The sequence below is a fragment of the Nicotiana tabacum genome, chromosome 22 (genome assembly GCF_000715075.1).
Source record: "Nicotiana tabacum cultivar K326 chromosome 22, ASM71507v2, whole genome shotgun sequence".
Classification (NCBI taxonomy): Eukaryota; Viridiplantae; Streptophyta; class Magnoliopsida; order Solanales; family Solanaceae; genus Nicotiana; species Nicotiana tabacum.
This window is the reverse complement of record NC_134101.1, coordinates 110,350,978-110,370,112: the sequence shown is the minus strand read 5'-3', so window position 1 is coordinate 110,370,112 and position 19,135 is coordinate 110,350,978. Positions and strand designations below refer to the sequence as shown.

The window sequence follows — 19,135 nt, the reverse complement described above, 5'->3', positions numbered from 1 at the left end:
AGGCATTATTACTTGTTGTCTTCTTCATTGTAGAGCTTATTCTTCCGTTTCATTATATTGTTGTCATTCTTGTATTGATTTACTTGTCGTAGCTCATGTTATTGTTGTTCTTGTTGCACTTGGTATTGTTGAGCCGTGGACTATGTATGGTTGTAGTATTGGAAATGTTGTTTTAGAAACATTGGGGGTATATGGGCACATGTGGTGTAGATTGTTATATCATGTTGTTAGGTTTTTGCATATGTGGGATTGTTGAGAGAATTGTCAGGGTGTAGATTTGCATATGATTTGTCCATGTTATTGTTACTATTAATATTTGCATAAGCAGCGTGACAAGGCGGACTATATATATTGGGTTTATGCATGTGGCAAGACAAGGTGACATAATTGTTATACGCGTGTTGCGAGACAAGGCCGATATTTTTTTTTATTGTCGCACACATAGCGAAACAAGGGGGACTATGTCGAGAATGATTTGTGATAGCCTGGGGGAATTGTCATTGATGATATTTGTGTGGTGGTGACTATCTTGTGTGAGTCATACAAATTACGGGTTTTGTTGTGTTGTTTCCAATGTGCCATTCGGCGTCTCTGATCTTACTTGTTGACTCGAGCTATGTTAGTACACTTGCACAAGCATTGGCAATAATAGTGTCACGACCCAAACCGATGGGCCGCGATGGGCACCCGGTACCTTACTCAACCGAGTACCAACATAACGTATCTTTCTTATTACATTATCATATACACGTGACATACGGGCCTTATAGGCCAACATAATTATTTATAACTTAAGACATAGGCCGACAAGGCCGTACAATCTTTCACGTACACGACATATGTCTACAAGCCTTTAAGAGTACATAAATGTCATAAAGGTCGGGACAGAGTCTTGCCATACCAAACAATACACGTCTAAATCATACCAGCCAAACAAGCAACTCCGAAGCAAATGGAGCGCACCAATATCTTTCGCTGAGTTGATAGCCTACTTGGAGGGATCTCGACCTGTCTATCGGGACCTGTGAACATGAAACGCAGCGTCTCCAGGCAAAAGGGACGTCAGTACGAAAAATGTACCGAGTATGTAAGGCACATAAATAAGTACATAACAGACATGGAAGAAATATAGAGGACTTGACTCAACCTGTAAGTTTGAATAGCTCTGTAAATCATGAAATACTTTTAGCGTCATGCATATGCGTATGAATGTCATGTCGTGCATAGGTACATGTCTCATAACATCATCAGCCTCTTCTGAGGGCATCCCATCATATCATATCGGCCACTGTGAGTAAAATCATCAACATATACCAGCTGATCAGGTGGTGGTGCGTATATAACGTCATAACCTCTTCCCATATCCCATATACATATACATACATATATACGCGTATATAACGTCGTTTGAATCAATATTTCAGCCATTGTGGGCAATATCATCATCATATACCAGTTGATCAGGTGGTGGTGCGTATATAACACCATAACCTTTTCCCATATTTCATATACATATATTTACATATATACGCGTATATAACGCCATCTGGTCATGGGTCAATGCACATGAATGCAATGCATGAAAAGTACGTTAATAAAATCTTTCGAAGCTTCATAAGACCATTTTGCCTTTAAGCAATATCATAAAGTAAACTCTTTTCAACTTTCGTATTTTTCTGAGACCCATGAACATATGATAAATATTATGACACGCAGAAATTCAAGAATATAGATATCTTTAATACTTCTATGAATAGAGTCATTCATGGAATTTGTGCATTTGCACGTTTCGTTCGTATCGTATGGATCATGCCAAAAGAAAGAAGGGATAGCCTTAACATACCTGGACCGATTCTCTTGACAATTTCTCTAACATACGTCTTTTGCGAAGAACACATAATGGCGGATCGAAGTAGGAAAAAATCCGTATAATATTCCTGAGAAAGATTGTATCATGCTCCCTCCGAATTGCGTCTCACACTGATGTAGCGTTGTGAAATTCAAACGAATTCATTTGTTGAGAATTCCTCGATTAGAATTGAAATGTTTAGCTTTAAAGCTAAAGCATAGATTGGTGAAACAAACTAAAGCAATATGAAATAATGACCGAATGTGAGATGGTAAATAAGGCTATGTCTGTTAGTTTGCTTCACAAATGAAGTAGCACTAGGTTATCACTACTTCTTTCATTTGTAAAGATATTACTAGGGACATGTATTTGGTAACATGGCTGATCCTCCTCTTTAATTCACATTCCCCAACTTAAGCATTTTGACTCATCACTCATATTTATACCACTTGGCTTGGCTTAATGCCATGTGGCAACCCAAAAATTATTCTTATCCACTTAATCAAGAATTATCTCAAATTACTTAAAATACTACTTTCTTTTTAACATACATTGTACACCTTATGGTCATGTAGTACCTTATATGGCGTTAGTCCATAAATACCGGGTATTTTGGCTCGAGTCGTATTTTACCCCAAAATGCCAAACTTTGACGAAAATTCATTTTCTTTGACTTGCTTCCCCTTTCACCTTCACGAATTTACTCATCACCTGTGAAATAGCATATTCCTTATAATCTCCAAATAATCTTTTACTTGGACTGATATCAATTACCTTATGACAAATTCAACGTACAATACTACCGGGTGCAACATCATCATAACTTAATACTGCGAAGCATAACATCACCGTAATGTAATACTGCAGGACGTAACATCATCATAATATTGTGGGGTGTAACAATATGTCACTTATATCAGTCCAAGAATATGAACGTTGATGTTTGTTGATCATTTACATGTATTCTTGTATACCCGCCTGTTGTGTGTGAGTTGCACTAATGGAACATGAGTTGTCTGTGCAATATGAGATATTGTACTATAAGCACGTGAGTTGTACGTGCAGGTATGAAGTATTAATGGTACTAGCGCATAAGTTGTCAGTGCAGTATGTGAGATGTCTGTGCGGTTATGATTGGTAACATGGGCACAAGATGCCAAGTGATTAGGGTTCGTGAACTGGGACCTGTGATTTATGATTATAAGGTGGGTACCTCTGGGTAATTCTTGTATAAATCTTGTGTGAGAACGATTGATTATTGGATTGTTACTTATTTTCACTGGATTTTAACTATATTCTGCTTACTTTACGACGATAATACCTGTTTGCTCCTTGTTGCTAATTGTTGCTTCTAGTTTGCATTTGCAAATATTGTATTATTATTCTTACCGTGTTTAGCTTTTTATTGATATTGTTCGCTGTTAGTTTTATATTCATACTTGTACATGTTATTATGTCTAGTAGGTGTCTTGATTGTTCCTCGTCACTACTCCACCTATGTTAGTTTTTATACTTACTGGGTACCACTATGGTGTACTCATACCACATTTGCTGCACATTTTTGTGTAGATCCAGGTATATCGGAGCATGCTAGTCATTAGGTCACTGATCAAGTATTGCAGTGGACACTTTAAGGTATATCTGTCATTACGTTCATAGGCCTCAGAGTCACCTTTTGAAGTTTTACTTTGTATTGTTTATTTTTATACCAAACAGTGATGTATTTGATAATCTTTGTTACTCAAGAAAGGCTTATGACTTGTACTACCGATTTTGGGATATTGTACATCTGTAGATGGTTATTGGCTATACATAGAAGGTACTGGTTCATATTTAATAGTTAATTGGTTTAAATTTGTTGTTAACTCAATATGTGATAGGCTTACCTAATCTTAGAAACTAGCTGCCATCACAACTTCTTAGGATGGATTTCGAGCCGTGACAACATATCTCTTACTTTGTTTCTTGAGTTCAACGATATTGAAAGAATTTGTACTTGCAAGTGGTTGCCTCCTTTTTTTTAGGCGGCATTGCAACAAAAGTGCATTCTTTTCAGCCATGGCCATATCGTGATACATTTCACGTGTTTGACATTCTTACTATGAGCTTCTATCATTATTTCAGGATGTTTTTTTTGGCGAGGGTCGTTGATTAAGAAATTTAATTTTTAAAAGTGTCAGAACTCCAATCATCTTCTCAGCCTACAATACAATAATCATTCTTTTTCATTAGGCAGAAATAGAGACAAAAGATAGCACACAGGAACACCGAATACATGGCAAAATTTAAATAGGTGCAATCCTTACCATATATTATTTTCTGCAAATATTTAGAAGGAAACAAATGATAACACATACAGGTTACATATTTGACAGCAAATTACAAAGAATGAAGACATGCGATTTTAATTTTTTTCTCCAATTAAGAAGAAGGTAAATAATGATCTTGAATAGCTAATTTGACATATGGTGTAAACTATAACCCATAAGATTTTTACAGCAAAAAATTAAGAGAGATTATTTGCGTAGCAAGGCCAATGAAGATCAAATTGTATATAATTTTACATAGAGAATAATTGTTTCGACACAAAAGACCCATGAGGCAAATCCAAAAAGGAAGAGGCCGAGTTAAATTAGAGTTAAATTAGAGTTAAATTATGTATCTGTTAAACTCAAGGCTAGCCCAACTTTGGAAATATCATATTCAAATGGTTTTTGGTCAGGCAAGTTAACTGGGTGTACAATAATTTATCCAATTTAAATAATTTCTACCTTGCAGTGATCCTGAAAATTTAGAAAATCAAATCTCACCTTACAATTATACAACAAATGCACATAAATTGAACATAGAAGGTTGGAGAGGAATCGAGTACTATAAAAATATGGAGATATAGCTGTTGACCATATTTCCTTCTATCCGAATGAACCAGGTACAAGAATTGGCCAACGAAGATAAATGAAGTATATTCTCTCTTCACTACAATGTCCATTTTATATTGGAAAAGTTTGTAAAATAACAACATTTGTTATAGCGTGTTTTGCATAAGTATTTGCTTGACACAATATTAAGCAACACTTAACCAAAAATTATATGAATAAGTTCTTTAATTTTCCTCGTTTGAAACGTAAAACAATTATTTACACACAAATCTTTTTGAGATTTTTCGCTGGACTGTTTCACATGCTTAATCATCTCTTCTTGTTATCTTAGCGATACAATATAAATATGGAATCTTCTTCCAAAATATACAATGTTTGATAATCGCTTAGTTCAAGTGAGCATTCACAATAGAATTTATGAGTTCTCGGAGAGGTCAAACTATTTTCGAGAGTCTATTTCTCCTCTTGGCATTCTTCTTCCTAAGCTAATATTGCTTCCCAACTTTCCTCCTCAATATCTTCTTTGTATCTGATTCCTTAAATTTCTTTGCTGAAGACTGAAAATTCTAACACCATCACAAATTCAAACACCCAAATCACATTCACCACAGAAAACTTCCACACCAACAAAAACATCAAATAGAGTGAGCAAAATAGAAACTTTACTTTGTTGAAGCCCGAGAATCCCAAGGTTATCACAAATTCAAACATACAAAATCACTTATTACTACAAAGAAACTTCAGTCATATTAAAACAACACACACATACACACACAAAAATCTAAATAGTTATAAAAAAAATAGAAACTTTACTTTGGTGAAGCTTGAAAATGCGAAGATTATTACAAAATCAAACACCCAAATACATTACATCAAATGTCCACACATATTAAAATCAAACATACGCACACAAAAACAATATAAAAAATAGTGAGAAAAAATAGGAACTTTACTCTTCTGACGCTTGAAAATTCTAAGATTATCACAAAAGCAAACACCCAATTTACATTCATCATCAAAACTCCATATAAATTTGCTTGGTGTGTGACATAGTTAGCAATAAAAGCTTAACTTTTAGGATTTCATTAATAGCATTCTGACTACTATTTAAGGAGACAAATCACCTGGTGACTGAGTGAGGCAGGTCTATCATAACAGAGAAAAATAATTTCTGATAAGTAGAATCGAATTATGAAGTAAACACAAAACAGTTGGTGATCCTACTGTGATCTTACTTTTAAGGGACAGTAAACCCACCTCCTTTGTCCGGGCTTGCAATTGGTTGTATTACAGTATAACTCAAATTCTTTTTGATTTTTCATATAAAAATCAGTATACAAAGTATTTTACAATAGTTAAGAGAGAATTAATATGATAGAAAAAGGAAATTTTAAAGCAACCACCAAAATTTTCAAACACATCACCAAGCAAGTATCAAAATGATGAGAATACATGAGCTATAACTCTGTTTTTTTATTTTTTGTTAGAGAGCTTTATTTTTTTCATCATGCAGTACTTATAACGTTCTATGTATTGGCATGAAAGAACGTAATACTATTAATGCAAGAAAATGCATCTGGAATATCAAATAATATTGAAGTAAGAAAAAGAAAGCACGATAGATGGGCAAAATGAGACAGAGATGGAACACATAATACAGACCACAGAAATAGTTAATCAAATAGATACAACATTGATCTATATATTGCCCATCATAAAACTTTTTCATTTTTTTAGAACGATAAATGTTTAGCAAGGATTTGTAAGCACAAAAGCTAACCGTTGGTTATTGCATAGTAAAAGTGCAGAAAATTTGTTTCAACAACAATTATTAAATGAATAATAAGCATACAGGTAATGATAAAAATTACCTCTGCAGCAACATCAGAGTAATTCCTAGGACTATGCCAAATCTTAAACCAACTTGCCATGAATTATGTGAGCCCATTACAACAACAGAAGTTGGAGCCATCGTATGGAACTATTTATGCAAAAGCTTTTTGAATAATTTCATTATACACTATATTGTAAGTTGAATGATCATCATCGCTATCTGTTGTAGGTGGTCGAATTAATAGTTTTACACAATTGGAAGGTTTTTTCTCTTGATAGTGCTACATAGAGCTGACCATGTAAAACAATAGGTTCGTGTAAATAAACTCCCACGAAGTTCAACGGTTGATCTTGAGCTTTATTTATTGTCATAGCAAAACATAATCTCAAAGGAAATTGTGTTCTTTTGAAAGGAATAAGCAATTTTTCATTTGTTAATGATAATAGTGGTATTCTGGGAATAAATACATGCATATCCTTAAAGTCCTCGGTGGTAATTTTAGCACCTATAATATGTTTTCGAAGATCACAAGATATAAGTCGTGTACCGTTGCATAAACATTCACATAAATCTAAATTTTGTAACTACATAACATGACAGTTCTTTTTCAAGGCCAATTTATGGGGAGGTAAACCAGCAGGATGTAAAGTATGCAAAAAAATTCTTCATATTAACTTTTATCATTTGCTTCAATAGTCTCATCAAATACAACATATGTTTTAGGATCACCGGGAAATTAAGCTATAAGCAAATCATTTATTTTATCAATAAAGTCATTTTTGGTTGTCAGAATTACACGCGAAGTTATAGAAAATGCATTAGAAAAACATGTGTGTAGATCTGGATAAGTAACTCTGAACAAGAGATCTAATGATTGATTTTCAGAAATGAAAGGGATAACAAACAATCAGGGATTTCAATTTTGTCATGGCTATTTGTTTTTTCTAGTCCATTTTCAATTCTCATCAAATACTCACAAAAGGTAGGATCTGTCTTTGCACGAATATTCTTTTATAATCGTAGTTTTTCGAGTTGATTCCAAAGTTCAGATATAATAAGCTTTCTTGAGTAAAATCTTTTTCTTCACTCCTTGTAACGACCCGACTGGTCGTTTCATGAGTTACCGCCCCGTTTCCCCCACTTCTGCTTCCTTGTATGTTGTTCAGCTGTATTTTATCATATCATATTGGTTGTATTGTGTTCGGAGTGATCTTAGAGTGGAATGAGACACTTAGACTCTTAAGTTGGTTATTTAGTTGGTAAAGTCAACCAGAAATTGACTTGTGGGAAAATGATCTCGAAATTGGATTTTTATGATTCGGATAGCTTTGTTAGGTGATTTGGGATTTAGGAGCATGATCAGAATGTATTTTGGAGATCCGTGGTAGATTTAGGCTTGAATTGGCGAAATTGGAAATTCGGCATTTTTCGGTCGGCAATGAAAATCTTGATATCGGGGTCGGATTGGAATTTTTAAAATTGGAGTGGATCCATTGTATCATTTGTAATGTGTATGCAAAATTTTAGGTCATTCGGATGAGGTTTGATAGGTCTTTACATCGTTTGTGGAATTCGGAAGTATTGGAATCCTTAGACTTGAATTCGAGGGTGATTTGATATTTTGATGTTGTTTTGAGTGTTCCGAGGGTTGAAACAAGTTTGAATGGTGATATGTGACTTGTTGGCATGTTTGGTTGAGGCCCCGAGGGCCTCGAGATGGATTTGGGTGGTTGATGGAAGGTTTAGATTTGAGTTGGAGTTGCAGATTTTGCTGCTTCTATTGTTTCCGCACCTGCGGAGTGGGGACCGCAGGTACATTGATCGAAGGCACGGAGGGGAACCGCAGAAGTGGATATTGTCACAGGAGCGGAAGGATTAACCGTACCTGCGAGCCCGCAGGTGCGAGTCCTGGAGCGCAGGTGCGGAAGTTGGTGCCTTAAGTGAAATCCGCAGAAGCGGAATCGCAGGTGCGCTTATGGGACCGCAGGTGTGGAATCCCTGGGCAGGAACTATAAAAGCCTCACTTCGTGATTTTCAGTCATTTTTCATCATTTTTGTGCGATTTTGGAGCTCCAAGCCGGGAATTCAAGGAGGAATTGAAGGATTTCAGTGAGGTAAGTTGCTTGGGCTTTGTATTTGGTGTTTGCGATGAATTATCCATTACTTAATCATGAAATTAGTGGGGAATTTTGAGTGAAATTGAAGGTAAGGGATTGAGTTTTTGTAGAGCTTTGAGTGGGGATTTGAGGGTCCATTTGAGGTCCGATTTTGATGTTATAGGTATGTATAGACTCGTGGGAGGATAAGAATTCTAGTGATGTGATTTTTATCTTGTTCCGAGATGTGGGCCCGGAGGTCGGGTTTGGCCAATTTCGGGATTTTGAGTTAATTTGATTATTTTTGCTTGGGCTTGTTCCTTTAGCGTGTATTAATGATATGATACTAATTTTGGTTAGATTTGGAGAATTTGGAGGCCGAGTCGAGAGGCATTGCGGGTTAGAGGTCGGTCCGGTTTGAGATAAGTAATGACTGTAAATATTGTCACGAGGGTGTGAGACCCTGGATTTCGCATCGTTTCAGTACTTTGAGGTGATGCACCTGCTAGATGACGAGCGTGGGGGCGTGCACCGTTGGGGATTGTGACTTGGTCCGTCCTGTACGACTATTAAGTCGCATATTTCACTGAAAACTATTTGATACTATTGTGCTTTGGGCTGAATGTCATATTTGGGCCTCGTGCCAACTGTTTGGACCCTTAGGGGCTTTTTACTACCATTCCTTACTGTTTTTATTTAATATATTGTGACGACCCGACCCGTCGTCTCCTGTAATTCCGTCTCGTATTCCCCGTTATATGTTTATTCATGCTTCAATATGTGTACTTGGTGAATTTGAGTCAATTCGGATCGAGTTTGGTAGAAATTGGGACAAATAGTCTCTTTAATGAAGAATTAGTTTGGAAAAGTCAACCGGAAGTTGACTTGTGAGTTAGAGGTCTCAGAATTTATTTCCGATGATTCGGTTAGTTTCGGGGGATGATTTAAGGATTGTTAGCGCGATCGGAAGTGAATTCGGATGTCCGGAGGTCATTTTGAAGTCATTTGGCTAAGTATAGAAATTTGAAGGTTTTTGAGAAAAATTCGACCAGAAGGGGAAATTTTGATATCGGAGTCGGAATGCGAATCCGAAAGTTGGGTCAAGTCCGTAATGTCGAATGTGACTTGTGTACAAAATTTGAAGTCATTCCGGAATGATTTTGGTAAGGTTTGAGACACTTAGTCTCTTTTAAGGAAGCTTAAGTTGGAAAAGTCAACCGAATATTGACTTATGTGTTAGAGAGCTCGAAATGCGAATTTTATGGTTCGGATAGCTTCGTTAGGTGATTTGAAACTTAGGAGTGTGTCCGGAATATTTTTGTGATGACCGGTGTAGAATTAAGCTTGAATTGGCAAAGTTAGTATTTTGGCGAATTCCGGTTGATAGGTGAGATTTTGATCCGAGGGTCGGAATAGAATTCCGAGAGTTGTTGTAGCTTCGTTATGTCATTTTGGACTTGTCTGCAAAATTTGAGGTCATTCGGACGTGGTTTGGTTGGGTTTTTGATCAAAAATGGAATTTGGAAGTTCGTGAGAGTCATAGACTTGAATCCGATGATGATTTGATGTTTTGATGTTATTTTGGGTGTTTCGAAGGTTGGGACAAGTTTGAATGATATTGTGGGACATGTTGATATAATTGGTTAAGGTCCTGAGGGCCTCGGGTGGATTTCGGAAGGTTAACGGAATGAAATTCGGACCAAAAAGAAAAGAAAAAGCTGCAGAAATTCTGCTGCAATTTTCTGCAGAAGGTCTTTGGACTGCAATCGTGGAGCGTACTTCAGAGGCCTATATCTTTTGATCTACAAGGATTTTTAAGATGGTTTAAAAATGAAAGTTGTAGCCGATTATGTCTAGTTTCCAGAAAGCTAAAGAAATCGTAATTTGGACATCTGTAGAGAATGTTACGTTCGATTGAATATGACTGGTGGAGCTCGTTCTCCAGAATTTTCTGATTCGGGGAGCCTAATTTAGAAACTCATATCTAGGGATTTATAAAGAGTTATATGGTGTACAACCTATCAAATTAAAGATCTTCGAGTCTAGTTTCTAAATCTTCAAACCGTTTGTCATTTGGATACTTATACAAGACGTTATGGGTGTTTAAACAGAAGGTGTCCGACAAGGAAAATTTTTAATAGGATGTACAACTTGTATAGCACAAGTGCAAGGTACAACTCGACGAAGCACGGGCAGATTCTTTTAAACACGGATTTGGCTTATTTCTTTCATTTCTTTCATTTGGCTTGGATTATTTTGGAGAGAATTTCAAGGGGGATTTCATCAAGCATCAAAGGTGAGTTGTTTCTACTTATTTTCAAGTTAAATACATGGATTAGAGCTGAAAACTCAAGTAGATTATGGACAAAAATGGTAGTTTAGGGCTTGAAACTTAAGAGAATTAAATGGTGATTTGAGGGGTCAAATGAACTCCAATTTTTGTGAATTTGGTATGTATAGACTCGTGGCGAGATAAGGGTCGTATTGATGTAAAAATTTCTGAATTTCGAGACGTGGGCCCGGGGCTCGGGGCTCGGGTTTTGCTAATTTCGGAATTTTCGACATTTTTCGAGTCTTTTCGATTGGGTTATATTCCCTTAGCCTATTGTAATGTATTCGTTGTGGTTTTGACTAGATTCGATGCGCGAAGAGGTCGATTCAAGAGGAAAGGGCATTGCGAATTAGTCTACGACCGGTTAGAGGTGAGTAATAGATATAAATGCTATTCTGAGGGTTTGAAACCCCGGACTTTCACATCGTAACGCTATATTGAGGCGTGACACGCACTCCATGGTGAGTGTGGGGTCGGATACTATTGGGGATTGTGACTTGGTCCATCCCGTGTGATATTTATACTATACTGGTGATTGATACACACACTTTATTGATATTACTGGGCTTGATGCCAAGTTTGGGGCCTTGTGCCGACTTGAAAAAAATCCTTCGAGGATTTACATTACTGTTTAGCATGATTTGCATATCATTTAATTTCAGTCCAAGGTTTTAAATGCTGCCTTGCAAACTCAGCCATAATTCTAAGTGTTGAAAACTTAAATGACATTTTAAATGTATTTTGGGCTGGGAACTTCTACTTTGTAAATGCCCAAGGGGCTTACTATATTATTTTCTGGACGGATTATAAAGTGACTTGAAACAGTGGTAACAATGACACTGTAATATATACTTGGAACAGTGGTAACAATGGCACCGTGTGATATAAATTGGTCAGGTAATAATGGTTGATCGGTCAGGTAACAATGACTCACCAAGATATTGCGCTTGGGCTGTAGGAGCCCCTCCGGAGTCTGTACACACCCCCCAGTGAGCGCCGTCGACGATAAATAAATATGGATGGCTCGGGCTGCACGCCGCAGTGGGTACTGGAATGCACCGTCATATGCATTGCATTGCATTCATGTATTTGCCTTTATACTGTTGTTTAGCTGTTCAGTTCCATATGTTGTTGTATATTTGGATTTTAGCTTACTTTGTGTATTTACTGGATTTTCTTATCTTTGGACTGTAGTTACTTTTATTACTCACTGGGTCGGAGTACTCACTTTACTCCCTGCACCTTGTGTGCAGATCCAGGGCAGTCTCAGGCACAATAGATCCAGTTGATCAACGGATTCCAGCATTTCGGGAGTATCAAGGTAGCTGCACAGCGTTCGCAGCATTGATTTCTTCCCTCCTATCCTATCCTTTTTATTTCTGCATTATCAGACTTTGGATACACTATGTATTAGGGTGATTTTTATTTATTCTAGAGGCTCATATTCGTGACACCGGGTCCTAGTGAGATCATGTCGTGTATTTTGTTAAACTCTTCAGTACTTGATCGTGAATTAATTGATATTTCCATCCGCTATTTTTGACAAATTGGGTTAAGTGTGACTAATAGTCGGGCTACCCTAGTAGTGTGTTGGGCGCCATCATGACCGGGATTTGGGTCGTGACAGTGGGTAATTAAGGAATAGGTTACTTGGTCTCACGAGTCATGAGCCAGTTTAGTAGAGTCTCACGGATCGGTACGGAGACATCTGTATTTATCCTTGAGAGGCTGCAGAACCTTTAGGAAAACATCATATTCTTGAAATTCTTGTCGTGCAACTTTGTTGATCCGAACACTAAAAATTTCTATCATTCTATTCTATCGCAGATGGCGAGGACTCGTGCTACTGGATGAGGTGGACGACCACCAGTGCCACCCACTGATGCCACCAGAGGTCGTGGGCGTGGCAGAGGTAGAGTAGCGCGGGCAGCACCTGTTAATCCACCAGCTGCCCCAGTTCCAAATCAGGCTCCAGCAGTTGTACCAGTTCAGGAACCAGTTATGCCTATTGTGATTCCGGGTCTTCAGGAGACCTTGGCTCAGATTTTGACAGTTTGCACTGGCCTAGCTCAGGCGGTCTCAGCCACTATAGCCACAGCTACTTCACAGGCCAGGGAAGGCACCCAGACTCATGTTAATCGCACAGTTGAGCAGGTTGTGCAGGGATTGCAGACACCGGAAGCTGTTCCAGCTCAGCCAGTTGCACCAGTTCAGAACATTGTGGTCCCAGCTATGCCAGACGATGAGCAGCGTCGTTTTGAGAGATTCAGCAGACTTGCACCTCCTCCTTTTAGTGGTGCTCAGGGCGAGGATGCCCAAAGTTTTCTTGACAAGTGTAGACGCATGCTGCGGACAGCAGGGATCTTGGAGACTAGCGGTGTATCCTTTACTACTTTTCAGTTCTCAGGTGCAGCCTTCACTTGGTGGGAGGCATATGAGCGGCGTAGGCCGGTAGGTTCAGCGCCCTTGTCATGGAAGGAGTTCTCCACTCTCTTTTTGGAGAAGTGGGTACCGCGATCTCAGAGAAAGGAGCGGCGCAGGCAGTTTGAGTATCTTCGTCAGGGAGATATGACCGTATCTCAGTACGAGGTAAGGTTTTCAGAGTTAGCTCGTTATGCTCCATGGATGGTCCCGACTGATCGAGAAAGGATTAGGAGGTTCGTGGATGGGCTCATTTATCCCATCCGTATCCTGATGGCTAGAGAGAGGATTCTGAGCCATACTTTTGAGGATGCAGTCGATATTGCCCGAGATATGAGGCAGATCGTCATTAGGAGAGAGAGGAGCGGGAGGCCAAGAGGCCTCGTGGATCAGGTAGTTTTATTGATGCTCCGTCTAGGAGCCAGTTTTAGCAGAGCAGGGGTCGTTCTTATAGGCCTCATCAGTCGGCTCGTTCCGAGTATCGAGGGGCATCTTCAGGCCGTGGTCATCAGGGATTTCAGCAGGGTCAGTCTTCTTTGGGTGCCCTTCCAGCACAGAGTTCATCACATGCTCCTTCAGTCCAGGGTTCTTCGGCGCCGAGTGCATCAGCTAGTCACTTTGGTGCGAGGGGTTCCCATCAGTTCCCTTATCCAGCGTCGGGTAGTTGTTACGAGTGTGGAGAGTTTGGTCACATGAAGAGGCATTGTCCTCGGCTTCGTGGCAGTCAGTCTCAGCAGAGGGGCCAGTCCTCATCTTCTGCACCATTTACTTCAGCACCCACCCAGTCAGCTAGGGGTGAGGGTCAGGAAGCTAGAGGTCGCCCCATAGGGGGAGGTTGATCGAGCAGTGGTCAGGCTCGGTTTTATGCTATCCTAGACAGGACAGATGCTCTTGCGTCAGATGCTGTTATCACAGGTATTATCTCAGTCTGCCACACAGATGCCTCTATCTTATTTGATCCCGGATCCACCTATTCTTATGTGTCTTCATATTTTGCTCGTCATTTGAGTATGCCCCGGGAGTCTCTTGCTTTACCTGTTCATGTGTCTACCCCGGTGGGCGATATTGTTATTGTGGATCATGTGTATCGGTCGTGTATTGTGACTATTGGGGGTCTGGAGACCCGAGTTGATCTATTGCTGTTGAGAATGGTAGATTTTGATATTATTCTGGGCATGGACTGGCTATCTACGTGCCATGCTATTCTGGACTGTCATGCTAAGACAGTTACTTTGGCTATTCTGGGTGTTCCGAGGATCGAGTGGCGTGGTATGACTGATTATGTTCCTAGCAGAGTAATTTCTTTCTTGAAAGCCCAATGTATGGTTGGGAAACGCTGTTTATCATATTTGGCCTTCGTGCGTGATGTGGGAGCTGAGACTTCCAATATTGATTCTGTCCCAGTTGTGAGGGACTTTCCTGATGTATTTCCTGCAGACCTGCCGGGCATGCCGCCGGACCGGGATATTGATTTTGGTATTGACCTGGTGCTGGGCACTAAGCCCATTTCTATTCCGCCATACCGCATGGCACCAGCGGAGCTAAAAGAATTGAAAGAGCAGGTTTAGGAACTTCTAGAAAAGGGGTTTATTCGGCCTAGTGTGTCCTTGTGGGGTGCACATGTGTTATTTGTGAAAAAGAAAGATGGCACAATGAGAATGTGCATTGATTATAGGCAGTTGAACAAGGTAACAGTGAAAAACAAGTATCCTTTGCCTCGCATTAATGACTTATTTGATCAGCTTCAGGGAGCGAGGGTGTTTTCTAAGATCGACCTTCGTTCGGGTTATCACCAGTTGAAGATCAGGGATTCAGATATTCCTAAGACTGCCTTCAGAACTAGATATGGCCACTATGAGTTTTTGGTCATGTCTTTTGGGCTGACCAATGCCCCAGCAACGTTCATGCATCTAATGAACAGTGTATTTCGGCCGTATCTGGATTCTTTTGTCATTGTATTCATTGATGATATTCTGGTATACTCGCATAGCCAGGAGGAGCATGCCTGGCATTTGCGTGTAGTGTTGCAGAGATTGAGGGAGGAGAAACTTTATGCTAAATTCTCCAAGTGTGAGTTTTGGCTAAGTTCTGTGGCATTCTTGGGACACATAGTGTCCAGCGAGGGTATTCAGGTTGATCCAAGGAAGATAGAGGCAGTGCAGAGTTGATCTAGACCGTCCTCAGCCACAGAGATCCGGAGTTTTCTTGGGCTAGCAGGCTATTATCGCCGGTTTGTTTAGGGATTTTCATCCATCGCATCGCCCTTGACCAAGTTGACTCAGAAAGGTGCTTCATTTGTATGGTCAGACGAGTGCGAGGAGAGCTTTCAGAAGCTCAAGTCACTTTTGACCACAACTCCAGTGTTGGTGTTACCATCAGCTGCAGGTTCATACACGGTATATTGCGATGTTTCCAGAGTTGGGATTGGTTGTGTGCTAATGCAGAAGGGTAGAGTTATCGCTTATGCTTCTCGTCAGTTGAAGTCCCATGAGAAGAACTATCCTATTCATGATTTAGAGTTGGCTGCTATAGTTCATGCCTTGAAGATTTGGAGGCACTATTTGTACGGCGTATCTTGTGAGCTATTCACTGATCATCGCAGTCTTCAGCATTTATTTAAGCAAAAAGATCTTAATTTGAGGCAGTGGAGATGGCTTGAGTTGCTTAAAGACTATGATATTACTATTCTGTATCATTCGGGTAAGGCCAATGTAGTGGCTGATGCTTTGAGCCGAAAGGCAATCAGTATGGGGAGTTTGGCTTACATTCTAGTTGGGGAGAGACCTCTTGCAGTTGATGTTCAGGCTTTGGCCAATCAGATGGTGCGGCTAGATATTTCTGAGCCTAGCCGAGTGTTGGCGAGTGTGATTTCTCGATCTTCCTTATATGATCGCATCAGAGAGCACCAGTATGATGATCCACATTTGCTTGACCTTAGAGATCGGGTTCAGCGAGGTGATGCCAGAGATGTGGCTATAGGTGATGATGGTGTATTGAGGATGCATGGCCGTATTTGTGTGCCCGATATTGATGGGTTTAGAGATTTGATTCTTGAGGAGGCCCACAGTTCGCGGTATTCCATCCATCCGGGTGCCGCGAAGATGTATCAGGACTTGAGACAGCATTGCTGGTGGAGGAGAATGAAGAAAGACATTGCGGGATATGTGTCTCGGTGTCTCAACTATCAGCAGGTGAAATATGAGCATCAGAGACCGGGCGGTTTGCTACAGCAGATGGTTATTCCTGAGTGGAAATGGGAGAGAGTTACTATGGACTTCGTGACTGGTCTTCCTCGGACTTTGAAGAAGTTCGATTCGATTTGGGTCGTTGTGGATCGACTGACTAAGTCAGCGCATTTCATTCTAGTATGTACTACATATTCCTCGGAGCGGCTGGCGAGAATCTTTATTCGGGAGATTGTGCGGTTGCATGGTGTTCCAATTTCCATCGTTTCGGATAGAGGTACTCAATTCACTTCTCAGTTTTGGAGGACTTTTCATCACGAGTTGGGTACCTAGGTGGAGCTGAGTTCAGCATTTCATCCTCAGACGGACGGACAGTCCGAGCGTACTATTCAGATATTGGAGGATATGTTGCGTGCTTGTGTGATTGATTTTGGAGGTTCTTGGGTTGAATTTTTACCACTTGCAGAGTTTGCCTACAACAACAGCTATCAGTCCAGTATTCAGATGGCACCGTATGAGGCCCTATATGGGAGGCGGTGTAGATCTCCAGTTGGTTGGTTCATGCCCGGCGAGGCTAGGTTGTTGGGGACGGATTTGGTCCAGGATGCCTTAGAAAAGGTGAAGGTGATTCAGGAAAGACTTCGCATAGCTCAGTCGCGTCAGAAGAGTTATGCGGACCGGAAGGTCCGGGATGTGTCATTCATGGCGGGTGAGAAGGTTTTGCTGTAGGTTTCACCCATGAAGGGTGTTATGAGATTTGGAAAGAAAGGAAAGCTAAGTCCGCAATTTATTGGACCTTTTGAAATACTTAGGAAGGTTGGAGAGGTGGCCTATATGCTTGCCTTGCCACCTAGTTTGTCGGGTGTTCACCCGGTATTCCATATTTCTATGCTCCGAAAGTATGTTGGGGACCCATCTCATATTTTGGATTTCAGTACAGTACAGCTAGAGGAAGATTTAACTTATGATGTGGAGCCAGTGGCTATTTTGGGTCGACAGGTTCGAAAATTGAGGTCGAAAGATATAGCATCGATGAAAGTACAGTGGAGAGATCGGCCCGTGGAGGAGGCTACTTGGGAGACCGACTAAGAGATGCGGAGCAGATACCCACACCTATTTGAAACTCCAGGTATGTTTCTTAACTCGCTCGAGGACGAGCGTTTGTTTTAGTTGGGGAGAATGTGACGACCCGACCCGTCGTGTCCTGTAATTCCGTCCCGTATTCCCCGTTATATGCTTATTCATGCTTCAATATGTGTACTTGGTGAATTTGAGTCAATTCGGATCGAGTTTGGTAGAAATTGGGACAAATAATCTCTTTAATGAAGAATTAGTTTGGAAAAGTCAACCGGAAGTTGACTTGTGAGTTAGAGGTCTCGGAATTTATTTCCGATGATTCGGTTAGTTTCGGGGGATGATTTAAGGATTGGTAGCGCGATCGGAAGTAAATTCGGATGTCCGGAGTTCATTTTGAAGTCATTTGTCTAAGTATAGAAATTTGAAGGTTTTTGAGAAAAATTCGACCGGAAGGGGAGATTTTGATATCGAAGTCGGAATGCGAATCCGAAAGTTGGGGCAAGTCTGTAATGTTGAATGTGACTTGTGTGCAAAATTTGAAGTCATTCGGACGTGGTTTGGTTGGGTTTTTGATCAAAAATGGAATTTAGAAGTTCGTGAGATTCATAGGCTTGAATCCGATGATGATTTGATGTTTTGATGTTAGTTTGGGTGTTTCGAAGGTTGGGACAAGTTTGAATGATATTGTGGGGCATGTTGATATAATTTGTTAAAGTCCCGAGGGCCTCGGGTGGATTTCGGAAGGTTAACGGAATGAAATTCGGACCAAAAAGAAAAGAAAAAGCTGCAGAAATTTCTGCTGCAATTTTCTGCAGGTCTTTGGACTGCAATCGTGGAGCGTACTTCAGAGGCCTATATCTTTTGATCTACAAAGATTTTTGAGATGGTTTAAAAACGAAAGTTGTATCCGTTTATGTCTAATTTCCAGAAAGCTAAAGAAATCGTAATTTCGACATATGTAGAGAATGTTACAGTCGATTGAATATGACTGGTGGAGCTCGTTCTCCAGAATTTTCTGATTCGGGGAGCCTACTTTAGAAGCTCATATCTCGGGATATATAAAGAGTTATATGGTGTACAACCTATCAAATTAAAGATCTTTGAGTCTAGTTTCTAAATCTTCAATCCGTTTGTCATTTGGATACTTATACAAGACGTTATGGGTGTTTAAACAGAAGGTATCCGACAAGGAAAATTTTTAATAGGATGTACAACTTGTATAGCACAAGTGCAAGGTACAACTCGACGAAGCACGGGCAGATTCTTTTAAACACGGATTTGACTTATTTCTTTCATTTCTTTCATTTGACTTGGATTATTTTGGAGAGAATTTCAAGGGGGATTTCATCAAGCATCAAAGGTGAGTTGTTTCTACTTATTTTCAAGTTAAATACATGGATTAGAGCTGAAAACTCAAGTAAATTATGGACAAAAATGGTGGTTTAGGGCTTGAAACTTAAGA

General features: G+C 39.9%; 1 pseudogene; it reads left to right on the top strand.

The window, feature by feature from the left end:
• The first annotated feature begins 2,991 nt into the window (after positions 1–2,991).
• Positions 2,992–18,538, top strand: LOC142176019 (uncharacterized; annotated as a pseudogene).
• The last annotated feature ends 597 nt before the right edge of the window (positions 18,539–19,135 follow it).